An 18,420-nucleotide genomic window follows, 5' to 3' on the forward strand; every position below is an offset into this window, starting at 1 on the left:
GGGTGTGCTAGCTGCAGCTACTGTGGGGATGATTTTGCAATCCATGCATAGAACTCACTGCTTTGTACACTTAAACTTACACAAGGCTCTGTGTCAATCATAACTCAACAGAGCTGGAAAAACAAAAACAGACAGAAAAGAAAACATAAGGAAGAGGACACAAGTACCACCCTCAAAGGACCAGCTTGAAGAACTGGACGGACAAGCCGCAAAGAGCACAAGGAGGAATACAGCTGGGGGCCCACAGACACGGTCCGGAATTGAAAGGGCCTGAGAGGAGCGAGGATTCATCCGGGCCACGGGTGTCCCCCAAGACTGAGCGTCTCCCAGGGGGGTCATGTTATCCCACGTGAGGTGCTGATGTAAGCAGAGTGTGTCAAGTCACCCAAATCCCAGCCAAGAGGGAGGAAGGATGAGTGGTTCCGCCCCAGGGGCGGCAGGAAGCCCTTCATCACACTCGTCTTTGTTCCCTGCATGAGCCCAGTTTTGCTCCACTGCAATGTGCTAAACAGAGGATCCGTTTGGGGCACATTTATCTCAGTCTGTGCTAGCGTTGCATGTGTTCCAAGGCAGCTCACTGCCAGCGCTGATTGCTTTTGTGTGCAGGGGGCTGTAAAGGGCTCCCCTGGGGGAGTGATGACCGTCATCTGTCACCCATCAACCTGGACATCTTTGGATACGGAAAGACAAGCCCTCTACCTACCAGGTAGTTGACCGTCCCGTTTCTCCTTCGTTTTCCATGGTGCTTGTCGGTGGCACAGTGCGGGGGGTGAGGCTTATTTCAAATTCTTCTAAGTAACCTTCCTGCCTCTCACGTAACCTCTTTGCTTCAAGAGTGTTGAACCCACAGAGGGAAGAAGAGGTAGCAAATAGCCGGGTACACACAGACGTGGCCTCGGACCTCAAGGAAGCGTCGACCTTGGGAGAGGCGGCACGTGGCTTAAAACCACCCCCGTAATACACGATTTACCGTGGGCGCAGGCTTGCGCAGTGTGAGCTGGGGAGGGGCGGAGGGGCTGAGGAACAGCCTGGCTCCCCACTCTCCACTTTGACACTGCAGATAAGGAAACTGGTTCCAGAAACAGACTTACACCAAAGCCTCAAAATGTCTGTTTGTGAGCCCTCGTGTAGCCTCTCGGCAGTTTCCGTGCCTCCTGGTTGGGGCATTTACCCATCAGACACGTTTTTAGCGAGCTGGTAGTAAATCGCCGTGACTCACACCATCTTCCTCCGAAAGGCGAAACCACCCAGCGCAAGCTCAGGACCTCCCTCTGCCCCCGAAGGTGGAATGGGGACCAGTGACGTGAGTGCTGATCCCACTGGTGTTTGGGTACAAAAAGGATGCCGTGGGGACTGTTTCTCATCCCCGAAAGCCCCTCTCAGTGAACTCGCTAGGGTTTTATAAACCAAGTGTCTTTGCAGCTTGAAATGAATAACCATGACCTCAGCGGTCACACACGCAGCCCTGCTGCCATACATTGGGCATCACGGGATCTGGGCAGCCTGTAAATAACCCACATCTGGGGTGCACGTGTCAAGAGGACTGGCGGCCATCAGAAAAGGTTCTGGTTGGAGGCCAGAGGCTGGAGCCCGAGAGCATCACGGTCATCGGTTAGCGATTTCCCGCTCCCATGAAAGCCAGGCGCTGGATCCGTTCATGCCGTCCAGTCACAGGGGGTTCCTGCTTACTGCGTGGACTTGGAATCATCAGTGACAGCCTTTGTGTTACGGACAGGGGGCGTGAGATGAAATGAGGACAATCTTGTTGGGAACAGTTCACAGATCATACAGAGAACAAATCCTGTGTTCACGGTGAGAACAGAGAGGAAAAAAATCCAGATTCTAGGTGAATCAGCCCCCCTTCCCCAAACACAAATGCCTGATCACGATTGGCAGCTCATTGCGTCTGGAGTTCAGGCTGCATGCGAACCTTGCTTTACAAGCGTCAGGCCATGGAGACCAAAGACCCCAATTGAAGGAGTAATTTCCAGAGTTACAGAAACAGCATGTCATCATCATCATCATTTTTATTATTCAACACAACGTACAAAAAATTTGGTTGTTATTAACTAGCTTCATGGGAACCATTAAGCACACGGTGGAGCCATGAGAGGAAAGCTGGGGTGTGTCTTGCTTCTTCTGTGAATTTTCTTCTGTGACCTTGGGCACATCACAGGCCTTGAGCCTCGGTTTCCTTTTCTGTCAATTTAAGGGTTTAGATCATCAAGATTTCCCTCCATCTCCAGCTCCCTAGGACTCTAGCAGAGAAGGTCACGCCTGGCCCGAGAAGTCACCCTGCCATAGCCGTGGCGCTGCTGGGCTGAGAGGCACCACAGCACCGTGGGAAGGCCGGCGCCTCCCCAGGGTCCGCAGCCTCAGACGGCTGCTATCGCAGACACAGGAGGTGGGGGTTACACCATGTAGCCCTACGCCTGGAGGCCACTAAAAAGCTCTGAGCAAGGCAGGGTCTGCAGCCCCTCAGCAGCCGTATCCTGCCTTCCAGGTAACCCCCCGCCTCAGGAGAAGAGGCAAAGCTTTGCCCTGGGAGAAGGAACCCTGGGAAGTACACAGAGAAGTCTTCAGGGAGCTCCCACACCGCACAGAACAGGCCCGACTTGGACAAAAGACACCTCAGCGCCCCGAGGAAGCTCATGAGCCACAACAGTTCCATCAGATCTTGGAAAAGAGGGAGGTTTGCAGCCAGGAGTTTGCAGACTGCCCCCTCTCTTGCACTCTTGTTTCTCGCGAGTGACTGATGGGTGACCTGGCCGGGACGGGCTGCCTGATAAGTCATTTCCTCCTCGAAGGCACTTGACTCACCTCTGATTCACCTTGGTCGAGTCTGCTCAGAACCAGACAACGTGGGGATTTTTCCTGAGCTGAGATCTATTGTGGTTCTGAACTTGAGTACCCTCAACCCAGCCCCAGGTCACGTAGCTGATGCAGGAAGCCAGGATCTGGGGCCTGTGGGGCTGTCTTCACCCTGCTTCTCTGCTCTGAACTTGGCTGGGCCTGGGGTGCGCCCCACTCATCCCCAGTTGCTGCGCTGGGGAATAGGGATGAGGCCGCCAGGCTCCCAGGAGCTCCGGGTCCAGCCACAGTCAGGACCAGACCTCACTTGTCCTGAGCACACAGGAGACCGGTGGCCCTTGCCAGTCACCAGTCTGGCCTTACAAAAGAGGCTGACAGCAGCTCTCACCAGGCTTGACATCCACCCGGCCGGCCACAGAGGTCACACCAGAAGAAAAATGCCGAGAGTACTTTCCCCTTAAAAGGGTCTTAATCATCCACCAAGGCTGCTGGAGGGAAGGGCAGCTGACAGCCTGGGAGAAAGAAAGGAGACCCCATCCTGTGCCCTTTTTCTGTGTGTTGTGTGCCTGTGGACACACACACGTACAGCTGTTAGGGGCCTTGCATAAGCAGCCCCACAGGTGGCAAAAGGATGGATGAGGAGCATGGGTCTTGGCCAAAACAGACCTGCCCCCTGGGCTCCAGCTGGTGGGAGAGGAAGTGGCACCTGCGTCTGGTGGAGGATGCTCTCAGCCTGCACGGAGGTTCACATCCTCTCATTCCACGAATATTGCTGACTCTACAAGATGGACCCACCGTGGTGGACCTGCACCAGGGAAATGGCCTGGGACAGGCCAGTGGCTCCGTCACACTGTGGGGGGTGCATCCCAGGAGCACTGAGCTCACAGCTGATGCCCTTAAAAACAGGTGGGGCAGCAGGCGGTCACCTGAAGGAGGACTGAGTCCCTGGGGAAGCATGGGCTGTCTTTGCTGCGTCAAGTTACCATTGAGGCAGCTGGTGAAGCTGGGACAAGTGGAAATGTGAACTCTGGGGGGCTTCTCTTCCTGAATGTCCCCTTTCCAGTTCCAACTTTGTGCCTAGAAAGAACAAGAATAGCAACGTTTACTGGGTACTCAGTGTGGGTCAGCACATTTATTACTAACTCGCTTAATCCCGAGGGAGGCAGGAGGCGGGCAAGGAGCAGAAAGAGCCTGCCTGTGTCCCTGGCTCCATCGGGAGGAAGACTTGTCTGGCCCGTAGGAAGGAACCAGAGGGAGAAAGGGGGGGATAAGAGAGAGGGTCACGGTTCCTAGGTTGGGGTGGGGCGGCCCTGCGCCCACCCTCGGCTCCTCTGAGGGAAGAGAGGCAGGTGGGGACACGAGCCTCTAACAGCTCGCGTGTGGACTGAGCCTCAGGCCGGAGGACCACATCTCAAAACCGTTGCAATACTCAAGGCCCCGGGAATATGTTGCAATCTTCGGGTGGGGGAAGCCCAGGAAGGACCCCAGCGGCCCGGATGAAGATGGGAGAGAAATCAGATATCACATCATTACGGAAAGATAAAGTCAGTTCCGTTTCTTTAGTGACCAAGCTTTTGGACTGAGAGTCACGTTGGGCTACATTTTTCTTTACATTCCTGGCAGTTCTCCAATGAATGCTTCTGCAGTGACTACAGGGGCCAGAGTCTAAGAGAGTCTTGTAGATCAGGCACCTCCTGACAGACCACAGACTGGCAGTTCTCAAAGTGTGGTACAGGGAACCCTGACGGGATCCAAGATCTTTTCTTAATAACTCTGAAGACACTAAGGTGCTTTTTTCACTCTCAGTCTCTCACAGTGGAGTTTCCCAGAGGCTACATGACGTGTGGTCGTGCAGCTGACTGAACGTGGAAGCAGACAGAACAAGCCTACTATCTTCAGTTAAGCCAGGCGTGAAAACCATTGGCAAAATGTCCAATAATGCCACTCTTGTTGCTGATCTTTTTTGTTTTGGAAGCTCTAGTTATGGGTCATAAAATATTTTGTGTTAACATGCAATGAGTTTATTAACGTATTTTTTTATTGAAGTATAATCAGTTTACAGTATGTCCATTTCTGGTGCACAGCATCATGTTTCAGACATACATGTATACACATACCTTCATTTGCATGTTCTTTTTCATTATAGCTTACTACAAGACATTGAATACAGCCCCCTGTGCTAGACAAAAGAAATTTGTTATATATCTATTGTATGTATATGTAATACTTAATATCTGCAAATCTTAAACTCCCAATTTATCCCTTCCCACCCCCTTTTCCCCCATCACCGTAAGTTTGTTTTCTGTGTGAATCTGTTATTAACGTATTTTAATGAATGAATAAGGCTTTTTTTTTTTAATTTCTCAGCTTGATCTTTTAACACGACCTGTATCGACAGCTGTGACCCAAATAAACAAAAGCTCTTGGTGCCCTCAATAATTTTTGAGAGGGAGGGTGGTGCCAAATGCAAATTCTTTGGAAACTGCTGTAACTGACACAGAGCAGGAGGGACGAGGTGGGGGCAGGGGGACGGGAGGGCGGATTTGCAGCTGGCTGTCAACCTCTCCAGGCTTGTCCACCCAGTGAGGATGCTAGACCCGTGGGCTCCATCCTTAACAGTCTCTAATGTCACAGGCAGAGGCAGAGATAGGAGCACAAGAAAATCAAAGGGGCCCTCCCCGAAATCCTGGCTCCCTCGAGTGCACCAGGGGAATGCCACAGGATGGGATCCCGGCTAAAAATAGTCGCCCTAAGACCTGCGGGATCAGAGGGCTCCTCCCGGAGCCAGAAGGGGAGATGATGTCAGCACTGGGAGCCGGCAGCATTCCGGGGCCGCTCAGGTCTGTGGCTGACCGCTCAGGAATCCGCCTTCCTTTTGTGCCTCCAGAAATGTTACCGCTAATCTCTGCCTGAGCCCAGAGTGCGCCTGTATGTGCGCACGCACGCGTGCACCCATTCCATCAAATGCTAGAAGTAATCCGATTCAGGCTCTGACATCCTCTCAGGGAAGCCTCTGCAGAGAAACAAAGCTCGGAGCCTTCTTTTCCGCTGGCCACACCCGCCCCGGGGTTGTGGCCTCAGCAAGCAGAGGTGCTCAGGAGAGGACTGCCCCCTTTTCCGCCCCGCCCCTCGCCAGGGCTGGGGCCCAGGCTTCTTTGCGGGGTTCTTGGAGACCTGCTCTGAAACGCTGTTATAAATACCCACTCATAAATGAACATGAGTTATTTCTGAAATGTTCCCGGGAATAGCCAACAGCCCCAGTACCCAGGGTTGTCTTCAGACCCTGGGAAAAACAGAGATGTGGGTATGGTTTACTTTTCCATTGCCCGAAGCAGAAACATTGTTCATCTGCACCTAATTTTAGTTCTCTGTTTCCATTGCTTTCTTATCTTGTGCTGGGTACCGGTGTCCGCATTCCTGAACAACCCTGCCATGTTAATGTTACGGGCTGGCCCCTCTTCCTGACCACACACCCCTGGTCACCCAGCATTGAATCAAAGACGTGGCCTCTGTGGGGTTGGTCCCACACAACCAGACGTCCTAAAGATAATGGAACCAGACCAGGAGTGGACTGAAAAGATCCGACGCCTTCACACAGAAGTAGGAGGAGCGAGGAGAGGTCTGGAGGAGCCCTGAACCCACGTGGTCCTGCCTCCTGGTTACAGTCCCCAGGCCAGACCATCTCCTGGGATGACCTGTACAGTCAGGAAGCAGAGCGAAGGCCTGCGTTCATAATCTCCTTGAATCCACTGGCTGGGACAGAATTGTCCTCCCCAGAAGGCCGGGTCTGGGCGGTCAGCTACGGTTGTTACTTGCTTGTGTGTTTGATGGGATGGGGAGAGTGGGGAGCCTGGAAACAACCAAGGGTGACTGTTGGCCCTTCACCAGTTAAGGTCCTAAGGGCCCAGCACTCAAATGTGTGAACAGGCGGTCCAGGGGCCAGTAAGCCGGGGACAGGCAGATCCCCACCAGTCCCGCTGATCAGGGCTTTTGTTCAGTACGGACAAACAGGCAGTCCATGAAGTCCTCGAAAAGGATGCTGGGGGCCGATATGTCCAGACCCAGCAGAAAGATGGTGGAAGGCTGGGAGAGGTTTTAATGGTTCACATTACCTCCCACTGGGAAGGTGCCTCTTCAGCGTCCCACCTGAGATCCATCCAGTTTCAGACACCACCTCCCTCGCCCCTGCAAGCAGGACAAACAAAAGAGGCACCAGCACAAGGTTGAAAGCTCTGGTCTGGAAGGTTAGGACCACAGGGTTGGCCCTGTCCTTGGAGCTCCAGGTGGACCCTTGGCTCTGGGAGGCTTTGTCGCTGGAGGGGATGGACCTCCAGCTCCAGCCAATCAGGAGCTTGGGTGGTGTCCTTGGGGATGCAGAATTGGGAGGCTGGTCCAATCTGCTGGGGCCACAGGTGCTGAGCTCACCCAACCCAGGGAGCCGCATGGGGCTAGGAGGGTGGTCCTTAGGGTGAATTCATCAACCCCAAGGCTGCTGCTTGTGTTAATGGGGCAGGGGGCGGTGCATCCTGGCTTTGGGAACACTTCACTTTGTGGAGGTTTTTCAGGAAATCAGGGTCAGCCGGGAACCAGACATCTGGGTGTGTTTAGCTCTGCACCCTGCCCTTCATGGAACAGCCGCGAAATCCAGCATGCGCACCCCACCCTAAAGCCCGTGTTTTGGTTGGGTTTGTTTCACCCTGTCTCATCACGAGCCCTGTGGTTTTTGAAGGTCTCCTCCCTGCCCCTGTTCCACAAGGTCCCTCTGTCCCCACAGGGGTCTGCTGCCCAGAGCCAGGATAAATACTGGGAGCTGGAAAAAGGGAGGATTGAAAGGGAGCGGCTCCTGCGGGTCTCTCTGTGGGGTCCACACGGCATCCCCACCTGCGATTCTGCTGCACACCACCGCCCGCTCAGGCGCCGCCCCGGCCCAGCTGCTGACACTCCTCAAGTTTCTTTAGGTTGGCGGCAAAGGGAACTGGACCTGCTGCTCCGGAGGACTTCCTGTTCTTGTCTCTGCCTCAGACCACAGCCCCGCGACCACAGGGACGGAGACTCTGACTTCCTCCCCTTGCCCCAGCCGTCCCAGTGGGGTTCCTCTGCCCCGGAGCCCGGGGAGCAGGGACAGACCAGGGCGGACACTCTCACAGAGGCATGGTCTTCGGGTGCCTTGGGTACCAGTTCTGCCTTCCTTGCAACCACAGAGGACAACAGACTGAAATTCACAGCTCTTAGATTTCACAGCCAAGTTTCAGATTCAATCCATCCTCTTCCACAACAACACAGCACAAGACAGGGAATCTTCATTAAGTCAACATTTATCAGCAGGGAGGCTCCCAGGGAGACGGATGAGCAATGGGTTTCCACTCTTCTTGCTTGTGGTAGTTTAGCTATTTCCTCCTTTCTTTTTTTCTCTCTTTCTTTCAAGAGCTAGCCCCAATATCCTTATTCTTCAAACTCAGTAGGTAAAGCGAGTCCTGGAAAGCCTCTGGTCACACTGAAACGTCCTCCAGGGGCCGTGCTCAGCGAGTCTCTCCCAGCCCTAAGTTAAATCACGTCAGCAACTAAAGCAAACGGTCCTGTTTCCTCTGAAACACATGAGTGGCGGCCGATCAAGGGACACCGAGGCTTCTGTGATCACCTGAACCAAAGCCCAGCACACATCCCCTTTGTACATCCCTTTATGTCTGTTTGAGAGAACCCTGGGCAGTGCGGGGGGTCCTGGTCCCTCTCCTCTTACCAAAGTAATAGAGACAATCAGCCCGTTGGTACAGGACAAAACAATTCTGTTTGAATAACTGCTTCTTCCCCCCCAGTATTTCTGTCCTGAGAGATGTCTAGTGCTTTTAAGGACCCTTGAAGCTGAAGCAGACTTGGCGCTGAATCAGCCGCGGGGGAGCCTGGGCCCTCTGCTGTCAGTGGGCGGACGTCCGGTCCAGGCCTCTTTGGGAGAGCTGGCAGGTGGAGCCTCCTCCGAGTTCAGGAGGGGGCAGAGACCCCGGCCCCAGTCCCCCAGAGGCCACGGTGGGAGGGGCGATGAGCTCACGTCTGCAGGGGCCCCCAGCTCCTTGGAAGGAGACCCACTGTGGTTTCTTGGAAAAGCCTCTCCTCCCAGTCACTGCTGCTCACACCAGCTCAATTTTCCTCATCTGGCCGCCGCCCCAGCCTGCCTGCCAACTTGCCCTCCCGTCCCTCCTGCTCTGGGCTCCTGTCCTCGGTGCACATCTGACCACAGGAGCCTGAGTTTAAAATCGTGTGGTCTCCACCAGCCGTTTAACCCTCCGGATAACTGTAACAAGGGGTGTTTGGGACTGGCGGGGGTGGGGGGATATGTTTCGTTTTGTTTTTTCTTTTTCTTTCTTTTTGTATTTGAAGTACAGTTGATTTACAATGTTGCGTTAGCTTCCCACGTGCAGCAAAGTGATCGGGTTATATACACATTCTTTTTCAGATGCTTTTTCATTATAGGTTATTACAAGATATTGAATATAGTTCCCTATGCTGTACAGTAGGACCTTGTTTTTCCATCTGTTTTACTTATAGTGGGGTGTATCTGTTAATCGCAAACGCCTAATTTATCCCTCCCGTTTTTCATTTTTCCGCACTCGCTCACTCTGGGTACAGGGATCTGGGGTGTAGGATTTCCTGGTAGGAGATGCTCCCCTGTCAGGAGCACACTCATGTAGGTTTGGGGGGTGCTTCGCCAGCCCTCGGCTCGTGTGTGATGAGTGCCCGCACCGTGGCTCCTTCTCTGAACCGGGGGCGGGCGTGGCTGGGGAGGCCCTGTCCCTCCGTAAACAACTCCACCCCGGACACCACGGGTCTGGGCTCTGGCTCCGCGTCTCATGCTGACTTTCTTGGGGACGGACAGGACGGAAAGCGCGTCTCCATCACTGCTCCTGCGCCTCTCGTCTGCGGGATGCTCTGTGCCTGTCTGGCACCCGTAGTTTTCTGGGGGAACGTGAGGACGATGAAGCGGAGGCGGCTGCCTGAAGGAGCGGACGGGGCAGCTGGGCGTGTGAACCGCGAGCGTGAGGAAGGGCATGGGGGCCCCCTGGGGAGGGGAATCCAGGGATCCGAGGACTGACTTCCGCACGTGGGATGGCAGGAGCAGGAGGCAGCCGGGAAAGGTGAGGCTGGCAGGTGGGTCGGGGCCGGTGGGCAGGGCCTTGAATACCATGCCAAGGAGATTGGGTTTTCCCTGAGGACCAAGGGTTCTTAGCAGGCTGTCGGTGGTGCTTGGCAGGAGATTCTGCCAACTCATCCCTGGGGCGCCGGGCTGGGGCCTCTCAGACGTACATAGTGGGTGGAAGGCCCAGTGGAACCCAGCGACTCCAAGATGTGAAGGAGCCTGGAGATCTCTGCACAGACTCGAGCCACGGGGAATTTTCTGAAAGCGGAGAGCGTGCGTGCTTCAGAGCAGGAGCCCTGCCCCTCCGCTGGGCATTCTCTCTGCACAACAGCATCACTTCCTCACCCAAAGGCAGGAGGGTGAGGCTGTGGCAGGCTGGACGCAGCCCTCAGCTCTGAAGGAGACGCCAGGGGCTGTAAACGCAATCGGGGCTCTGCCTGACCGCCCATCCTTCCACACTGGAAGGTGGGACAGGGTGGTGACTGCATCTCAATAAAGCTGGAAAAAAAGAGCATGGGTCCTGGGGTCCAATGCCCAGGCTGGAACCCCAGCTCTACCACTAACAGCTGTGCAACCTTGTGCAGGCTCTCTAATTGCTCTGCGCGGCCATCCTCGTTGGCAGACGAGGTATCATGGTTAAATCTACCCCCACAGACGTAGTCCCGGGATGTCAAGAGAGAACACATGTGAGCACGTGGACTGCACTTGGCATCTCAGAAGGCGTCATAAAATGAGTCCTTAGGAGGACTGTTTGTCTAGCATTTTGCTTTGAAAGCGTCTGGGGAGGACTGAATAATAGTGAGTCCTTTGAGAGTCTCGGAGGGAGGAACCACAGGGAACCCCAGGCTCCCGCTGAGGGGACTGAACTTGGGGAGGTTGAACGGTGCTCAGCATCGCGCCGCTCTACCAGGGGCAAAGGTCAGCTGGGAGGCTGGCCCTGAGTCTCATCACCCAGCACGTCCTGGGGCAGGGACATGAGGCCTGAGCCTCACAGACTGTCTAGTTCAGGGGCACAAAACATTGGGGCGGCCGTGTCCTGGAGGGGCTCTCCCTGGCTGGCCCCATCAGACCACATGGGCCGGCACGGCTCCTCTTTGAAGCAAGAAAGACACCTCCCCGTGCCCAGCAATGGGCCCCAGCTGCGGCTGCCGGCCCGGCCGGCCCCGGCTCAGGCTGCAGCTCCATGTGGTTTTGTAGCCTGGCCGAGCTGTAGCTCAGGGCTGCCGCCGGAGCCCAGGCCCAGAGCCAGGGTCTCTCCAGCCCAACGTCAGGAACAGCCCACCTGCCAATCTAGAAAAGGAGACAGAGCAGGGCAGGTGCTCCCTACAGCTGAAATGTTGCACGTCTGGGCGAATGAGCCGCGGCCCCGTTTTTCCAGCACTTTCCAGCCCTGGGCTGAGAAGAGGGCCCGAGCGTGGGAGGACCCACCCCCGGAGGAAAGGGGCCGGGGACTGGGCCGCCTCTCGGGCAGGGAGGAAAGCACTGAACTGCACAGGCCTGCGGCAGAAACACACGTGGAAAGAGTTAGCAGGAAGCCCACAAGCCAGACGCCCTGCTCCCCAGGAGGCTGGGGTTGGCTGGAGGGCCGAGCACTGGAAGGAGCGGGCAGGGGGCCTGGCGAGAAAGCCGGTCTCACCGTAACCCAGTGCCTCCAGACGCCTGTTTCCTCCCCTTGAGCCCCCTGTGTGAAGGAGGCTGGGCCCTCAGCTCTGCCCCGCAGGGACCAGTCCCTCCGCTGCATCCCCGGGTCCTGTGCGCTCAGCAGAGACCTTCCTCCGAGCTGGGGGACCCCATGAGGCAGATCCCTCAGCGCACACGGGAGCCTTGTCACATCGCTGTTTTCAGTGGTTTGGATGTGAATATGGCCCTGGGTTTTAAGGCCAAGATACATTTTTTCACTTCTTTCCTCCTCTCCTCTTTGGTGAGCTTGTTATGACTGGTTTTGGAGCCCGGCTGACGGAGGGGGGAGAGCGTGCAGGCTGTGGGCGTGTCAGGGCCCTGACAAGAGGAGGCAGCCGGCAGGGGCCGGGGGACCTCTGCCCTGAGGGGGCGGGGGCTGGGCTCCCAGCAGCCTGGACGGGTGTTGGGTTTTAGGAGGTGGGTGGAGTCAGCGGGAAGAGAGGGGAGGAGCCCTCAGGTGCAGGTATCAGTGTCTGTGATCTAGAGTGCTCTCCAGGGCCGCACCGTTCATCCGCTCAAGTGTTTTTCACGTGCTGGGGTAATCGAGGGGCAGAATTTGGGTTCTGGCCTCCGAGGCCCTCCAGGACGAAGGAAGCCCCAGGCATGAGCCCCCGCAGACCGCTGGTGGCTGCCCGCTGCCCTGGGCAGGCACGGGGTGCGGAGATCGCCAGGGGGTTGGGGGGGCCGGTGTGAGCTGCCTTCGGCATCCCACAGTGACAGCAGCCCCGGAGAGGCCGAGGACGCGGCCCCAGACTAAACATGAGACAGAAAAGGCCGGCTCTGAAAAATGGCTATTTTTACATCCCCCTTCCCCAAATTCCAAGGTGCTGAGATATGATTTGAAACAAAAAGAAACAAGAAACAAAAGATGGGGAGTCGGGGGGGGGATCTACCCACTAATGAAATGTATTCATTCTTTCAGCATTCCTCTGGCGTTCTTTCACCCGGTGGCTGGTTAAAAGAATGCTGGTTCCTGGGCCAGCCAGGACCTAAGATCAGTCGCAGAAGCAGGCCTGGAACTCTGTATTTTTAGTCAGAGCCCAGCTGACTCTTCTGCACCACTGCTGGGGGGTGGGGGCGGTGCTGCCTGTCACCAGGCCGGGTGCTGGAGACCCCGAGATGTTCAAATACAAGGGAATTCTCAGCGCCCCAGACACTGCACAAAAAAGCAACCAGTCCACACCCCTCATTGCAGTGGGGTCCAGGCAGAGCCAGTGACCCCCTGTAATGGGGTCTGGTTGGGGGGGTCTATGGTTGGATGAGAGGGTGAGATTTGTGCCTGGGGCTCGGTTCTGCGCCCCCAGACCAGCAGTACCTCCAGGCCTCAGGTGGAAGGAAGGTTCTGGCTCCAGGTGTGGGGCTGCCCTGGCTCTGAGACAGCCCAGTCCCCAGCCCAGAGGGAGACATCAAAGGTCATCTGGGCGCCGGGGACACCCTGGACAGGCTGGTGGCCCATCTAAAGGCCTCTTTCTTACAGACAAGCAAGTGGGGACCAGAGAGGGCAGTGGCTGGCCCCAGGTCGCCCAGCCAAGGTACAGGCAGAGCAGAAACAGGAAACGGGCCTTGGGGCCCACGGCTCTGTGTGCAGCAAGCCTTGGCCCAGCAGCGTTTCCTGCAGAGTTAAAGCATGAGAGCAGAAGTGGCCTCAGAGAACTTTACGGCCCAACCTGAGAGTTTCTATAAGGAGCCTGAGGCCGGGGAGGTGACACTCTTGCCACACAGGGCTGCACAGCTCAGTAGTGACACCCAGCACCACCTCCCAGATCGGTGCTTTGCTGGAACTGAGCTGCCCTCAGTGTCCCCCATGTTACAGGGGTCCCTGAGGGTGGCAGGGAGAGAGGGGTCTTCTAGATAAAACACCGGGGCCCGGCCGGGCCTGGCTCAGCTCAGCAGGCCCAGGCAGCCAGACTGATTGATGACAGTGCTGCTGTCCCTGTAGGCAGGACCAGGCCTGGGCAGCCGGGCAGCAGGCTGTGCCATTGGCGCCCCCTTGTGGCCAGACACCAAAACGCCAGGCTGGGGACCCTTCCCCTGCACTCTCATCCCCACGGGTCATCAGCCAGTGAAGCTAAGTCTGTGTGAACGGAGACTCAAGGCCATAGTTCCTGCTCCTCTGGTGAATGACCTCACCTGTGGAAGCTGTAGACGTGCAGAGAACCCCAAGCTTAAAGGGGGTAGACCGCTGTGGTTAGAAAGCTCACTTAGGGATCTCCCCTGGTTCCTGCATCAGCAGTTACAGAGCCCGGGACACCCCCTCCCCCAGAGCAGCCCACCCAGCGATTGAGACTTCTCCAGGCACAGAAGGTGCAGGGCTGCTGTAGCAGAAACCCGCAGACCGGAGGCTTATACAGCAGGCCTTTGTTCCTGCGGTTCTGGAGGCTGGACGTCTGAAACGAGGGGCCAGCGCGATCGGGTCCTGGCGAGCACTCTCTTCCTGGCTTGCGGACGATACTGCCAGCCCCAGTGCAAGGTCAAGAGAAAACCCCTGTCCAGCCCAGCAGTCAGGCAGAGCGCAGACACCCCGTCTTCCGTCTCTTTGTTCTATTCAGGCCCTCGAAGGACTGCATGGATGGGTGTGCGGGTGGAAGGAAAGCTAGGTGGATGGATGGATGAAAGGGAGGAAAGATGTGTGGCCTGACAGACGGGAGGAAGGTAGGAAGGAGAACGTGGACCAAGGACTGAGAGGATGTTCCTGCTCCTTGTCTCACCCAGTGCTCTGTCTCCAGCACTGCAGAAGGAGCCTCCAGCTTCGGCTAACACCAAGAAGCATGGGAGATCCCTCCGCTGATCGTGCAGAAAGCAGAGAGCTAAACTCCTTGCACACGCAGCCTGAAGTTCAGTTGCAGATTCTCATCTCTGGAGTTCATGAGAACAGCACACCTGGAGACCAGCTGCTGGAAAGGAAAATTCTATACAAAGAAGTAAGTGTGTGTATGAGAGACAGACGTGTCACAAACCTTTTCTCCCTTTATTTGTGATCTTGAGACATTAGGTTTTTCCAAGGCACTCTGTTTAGACTGGACCAGCTAAAGACATATTTGCATTCAGACTGCCAGAGATCACAGGTCTTTGACGCCAACGTCACGGGGCTTAGCTGTCAACAACTGGCACCTACACTGGAAAAGAGAAAAGGCAACGGCTTCAGGGTCTGGAAGTCTGTTCCAAGCCATTCCAGGGAGAGCAGTAAAAGCTGCAGAGCTGCCTGAGGGTGGGGGAGCAGTCGGCCTGCTAGGGCCCTGGGTCCCGGCAGGCACTCCCGCGGGCCGGCACAGCTGCGCAGCACGGGAGCAGGGCGGCTTGGTGATGGGAATCCGGTTTAGGCTCATTCTCCTGCATAAAGGAACTCAGATGCTTAAAGGTGAAGGGTGTTGCCCCTCAGAAAGCAAGCATGAGCCGGGGTTCCAACAAAGCAACCCAGGGCAGGAAGCGGCTGTGCAGACCCATCCTTTGTGTCCCGCTGAGCCGGTAACAGATAAACTGAGGCCTGTGAAAACAGGTGAGACTTTGCTTGAGAAAATCGATTCCAATCGGGCAGACAGAAAGGTGTTCCAAGATGCTGTGTGAAATCAGAGACTGTGACAGACGGGGGGAGCCGGAACAAGAAACGTATTCTCGGTGAAATGAGGGCTGGTTATTGCAAGGTCACGTTCCTGTAGGGGATACGGGGTTCTGTGGGGCAGACTGAGTCACTAGTGCGCACCAGGCGGTTCCCGACGGACTAGATTCCATTTCTGGGAGAGCCAGGACTGTAATCAAGCCTCGGTTCCGTGACGTGGGGCTCAGCATAAGTGACTTTATTTGGGGCCTGTCGTCTTGCTTTTAACAAACGCCAAAGCTTTGTGCAGACTCATCCAGAAGTATCGATGGGTGACCCATGTAGTGGCCCTGTGCTGGCTCAGCGAGGGAAGGAGGAAGGGGGAGACCCCGCGGTGAGCAAGGGAGGGAGGGTGCTGCTGGGAGACCCTGCATTTCCCTGCACCCCTTCTCCGCCCCCCCCCCCCCCCGCAGAGGGCAGGTGATGTCCAGGAGCCAGGGCTGCGTCCTCCCGCTGGGAAATGGGTCCTCCATTGAAGGGACTGGCTTTGATCTCTCCAAAGGCTAGGATTTGGAAGCTGGGGAAGAAGGGGGGTCCGGAAGGTCCACAATCACCTAGGGAGCGAGTCGCATCAGAGCAGGAGAGCTCTGCCCAAAGGCACCTTTCACCCCCACGGGTCATCAGCCAGTGAAGCTAAGTCTGTGTGAACGGAGACTCAAAGCAGGAGAGGCTAAGCGATGGAAGGATGTTACCCCACACGTTCCTCCGGGTGAGATGCGGGCTGGCCCCGCGAGCCACATAGGGTACTCAGGGCCTTTCCTTGAGAAAGTAGCTGCAAGCTGTTCCCTCATCCAGAGATGAGGTGGGTCACAAAGACGTGTCAGCTTGTGTCATGGGACACAGCCTCTTGGAACCAACAACACGACTCCATGGCCAACAGGAAGCTGGAAGTGATTCTTAAACAGAACCCCCCTTATAATGGTCACAAAGATGGCTTTCTTTTTTAAAGACACTTCCACCCTTTGTCCCTCCTCTGCATTAAATGTTTATCATGAAGAAAAATCTGAAACACATGGAGAATAACATCCCTGTGTCACTGCACGTGTGTTAACCCATGCACCACCGCATGTTCACTCACACCGTGTATGGATTCACCACCCAGTGTAAACAAACAGCAGCGTTCTGTCATATTTGCTTCACATCTTCTTTTTAATTTTTAAAAATATTTTATGTATTTATTTTTGTATTAAGTTATTTTATTTTGGTGGTGGGGAGGTAATTAGTCTTATTGATTTATTTTCAGAGGAGGTACTGGGGATTGAACCCAGGACCTCGCGCAGGCTAAGCACGTGCTCTACCACTTGAGCTGCACCCTCCCCCCACATCTTCTTTTAACAAATGAAGCATCACAGAGAGTTGAAGTTCCCTTTGTTCTCTTCCCCAGGTCACATGTCCCTGCCGCACCCAGCGTGACACGGGCGTGTGGGTTCCGTGACGTTACGTGTTCACTACACACGTGGCTATCCTTCAACGCGTAGGCTATTTTGTATTTCAGTTTATACACATGGATTCACACCACCCTTAAATAAGGTTGGCAGCTCTTTTTTTGTTTGCCATTATAATGTTTAGGTCTGTTAGTGTTAAAACACGGAGCGCTCATTCACCTTAACTTTCACAGAGCGTAAGCATTAAACGAACATATTCTACAGCTCCCCCCCTACTAACGGGGCCTTCCACTGCTTAGTACTAACAGCGGGCAGTGAACACCCCGCCCACCTCCTTCGGGTACGACGGAGGGCTTCTTTAAGGTAACATTTATTTGCAAAAGCAGAAATACTCAGGCATCAGACAAAGGCAGTCAAAAGGTACAAACTTCCGTTTACAAGGTAAGTAAGTACCAGGGGTGTAACATCCAACGTGATAAAGATGATAAACACTGTGAATATACATGTATGTTCATGTATAACTGAAAACTTGTGCTCTACACTGGAATTTGGCACAACATTGTAAAATGATTATAAAGCAATAAAAAATGTTCAAAAAAAAATAATAAACACTAATGTATGTTACATGAAAGCTGTGAAGACCATAAATCCTGAGCGTTCTCATCACAAGGGAAGAAATGTTTCTATTTCTTTAATGTTGTATCTACAGGAGACAGTGGATATTCACTAAATCTCTTGTGATTGTTTCATGCTGTATGTTGTACACCTTAAACTTACACAGGGCCGTATGTCAACGATAGCGCAACAAAACTGGAAGGGAAAAAAAACACCCCAAAAAAGGTAGAAATACTGGGCACGTGTGGTAAGCACTTTTAATGGTACCACCTAATTGCTCTCAAAAATACACGTACCAATTTACACCCCCATTGGTAGTCTGTGAGCTCTCATTTTCCGATAGGATCCATCAGCACTAAGAAACTGCCAGGCCTTTTAATTTGCATCAAGATGATGGCATATAATGGTATCTTTTTGTTGAATTGCATATTGACTAATTTCAGTGAGTTTCCCTCATCATGACAGACCATCGTTTTCTGTCAGGGGACACTGGCATTCTCTTTTGTAAATTTCTTGTTCAGAGTCTTAGCCTGTTTGTTTTTAATTGGTTGTTGATCTTTTTCTTAATGATGTATAAAAGATCCTTATATATTTTGATCACCAGTCATTTGTAATCTGTTGCAAATGTCTCCTCCAAATCTGTCAGCTGCAGGTTGAGTTTTCAAACGTAAACTGAGAGGTCTTGTACATCGATGACCCCTGAAATAGGTGGTCCTGTCTCAAAGTCAGAGGAGAATCGTTTACACAGCTGTTAAGGTCTACAGACATCAACACAGCTATGGTAGTCATGACCATGTAACTTGCATCTGAGGAGCACGTAACACTTTTCCAAGGCATCTTCTAATCGCCTAATGTTGGCCTCACTTTCTCATCTGTAAGATTCTGTGGTTGATCATCAATATCCTTTTAGTGATCAAAGTCTGACCTTTGATCCTTCTTCTGCAGCTAGGAAGACCCAGCTCAGAGGATTGGAGACATCTGCCTTCAGCCGCATCATACTGAGGGGTCCAGGCCCAAGGATTTCATGTTGATTACATCTCAGTACAAGTGGGGGGTGGTACAGGAGGCCCTTAAACTCTTAGTCCCCTGATCCCTTGCAGGCAGCACTGAGACCAGCATCAGGAGACAGAGAGAGGCAGGAAGGTGGGAAGGTGAGACAGACATCACTTGACCTCCCAAAACACGGGGGAGAGGATAGTGGACTC

General features: G+C 54.3%; 1 long non-coding RNA gene across 1 annotated transcript; it reads left to right on the forward strand.

Moving 5' to 3' along the window:
- Positions 1-9,637: 9,637 nt before the first annotated feature.
- Positions 9,638-18,367, forward strand: LOC116661462. The gene is made up of 3 exons (XR_004317328.1): positions 9,638-9,938; positions 14,347-14,541; positions 18,161-18,367. It is a non-coding gene; the product is annotated as an uncharacterized LOC116661462 (long non-coding RNA).
- The last annotated feature ends 53 nt before the right edge of the window (positions 18,368-18,420 follow it).

This window comes from Camelus ferus, chromosome 35 (genome assembly GCF_009834535.1).
Source record: "Camelus ferus isolate YT-003-E chromosome 35, BCGSAC_Cfer_1.0, whole genome shotgun sequence".
Lineage (NCBI taxonomy): Eukaryota > Metazoa > Chordata > Mammalia > Artiodactyla > Camelidae > Camelus > Camelus ferus.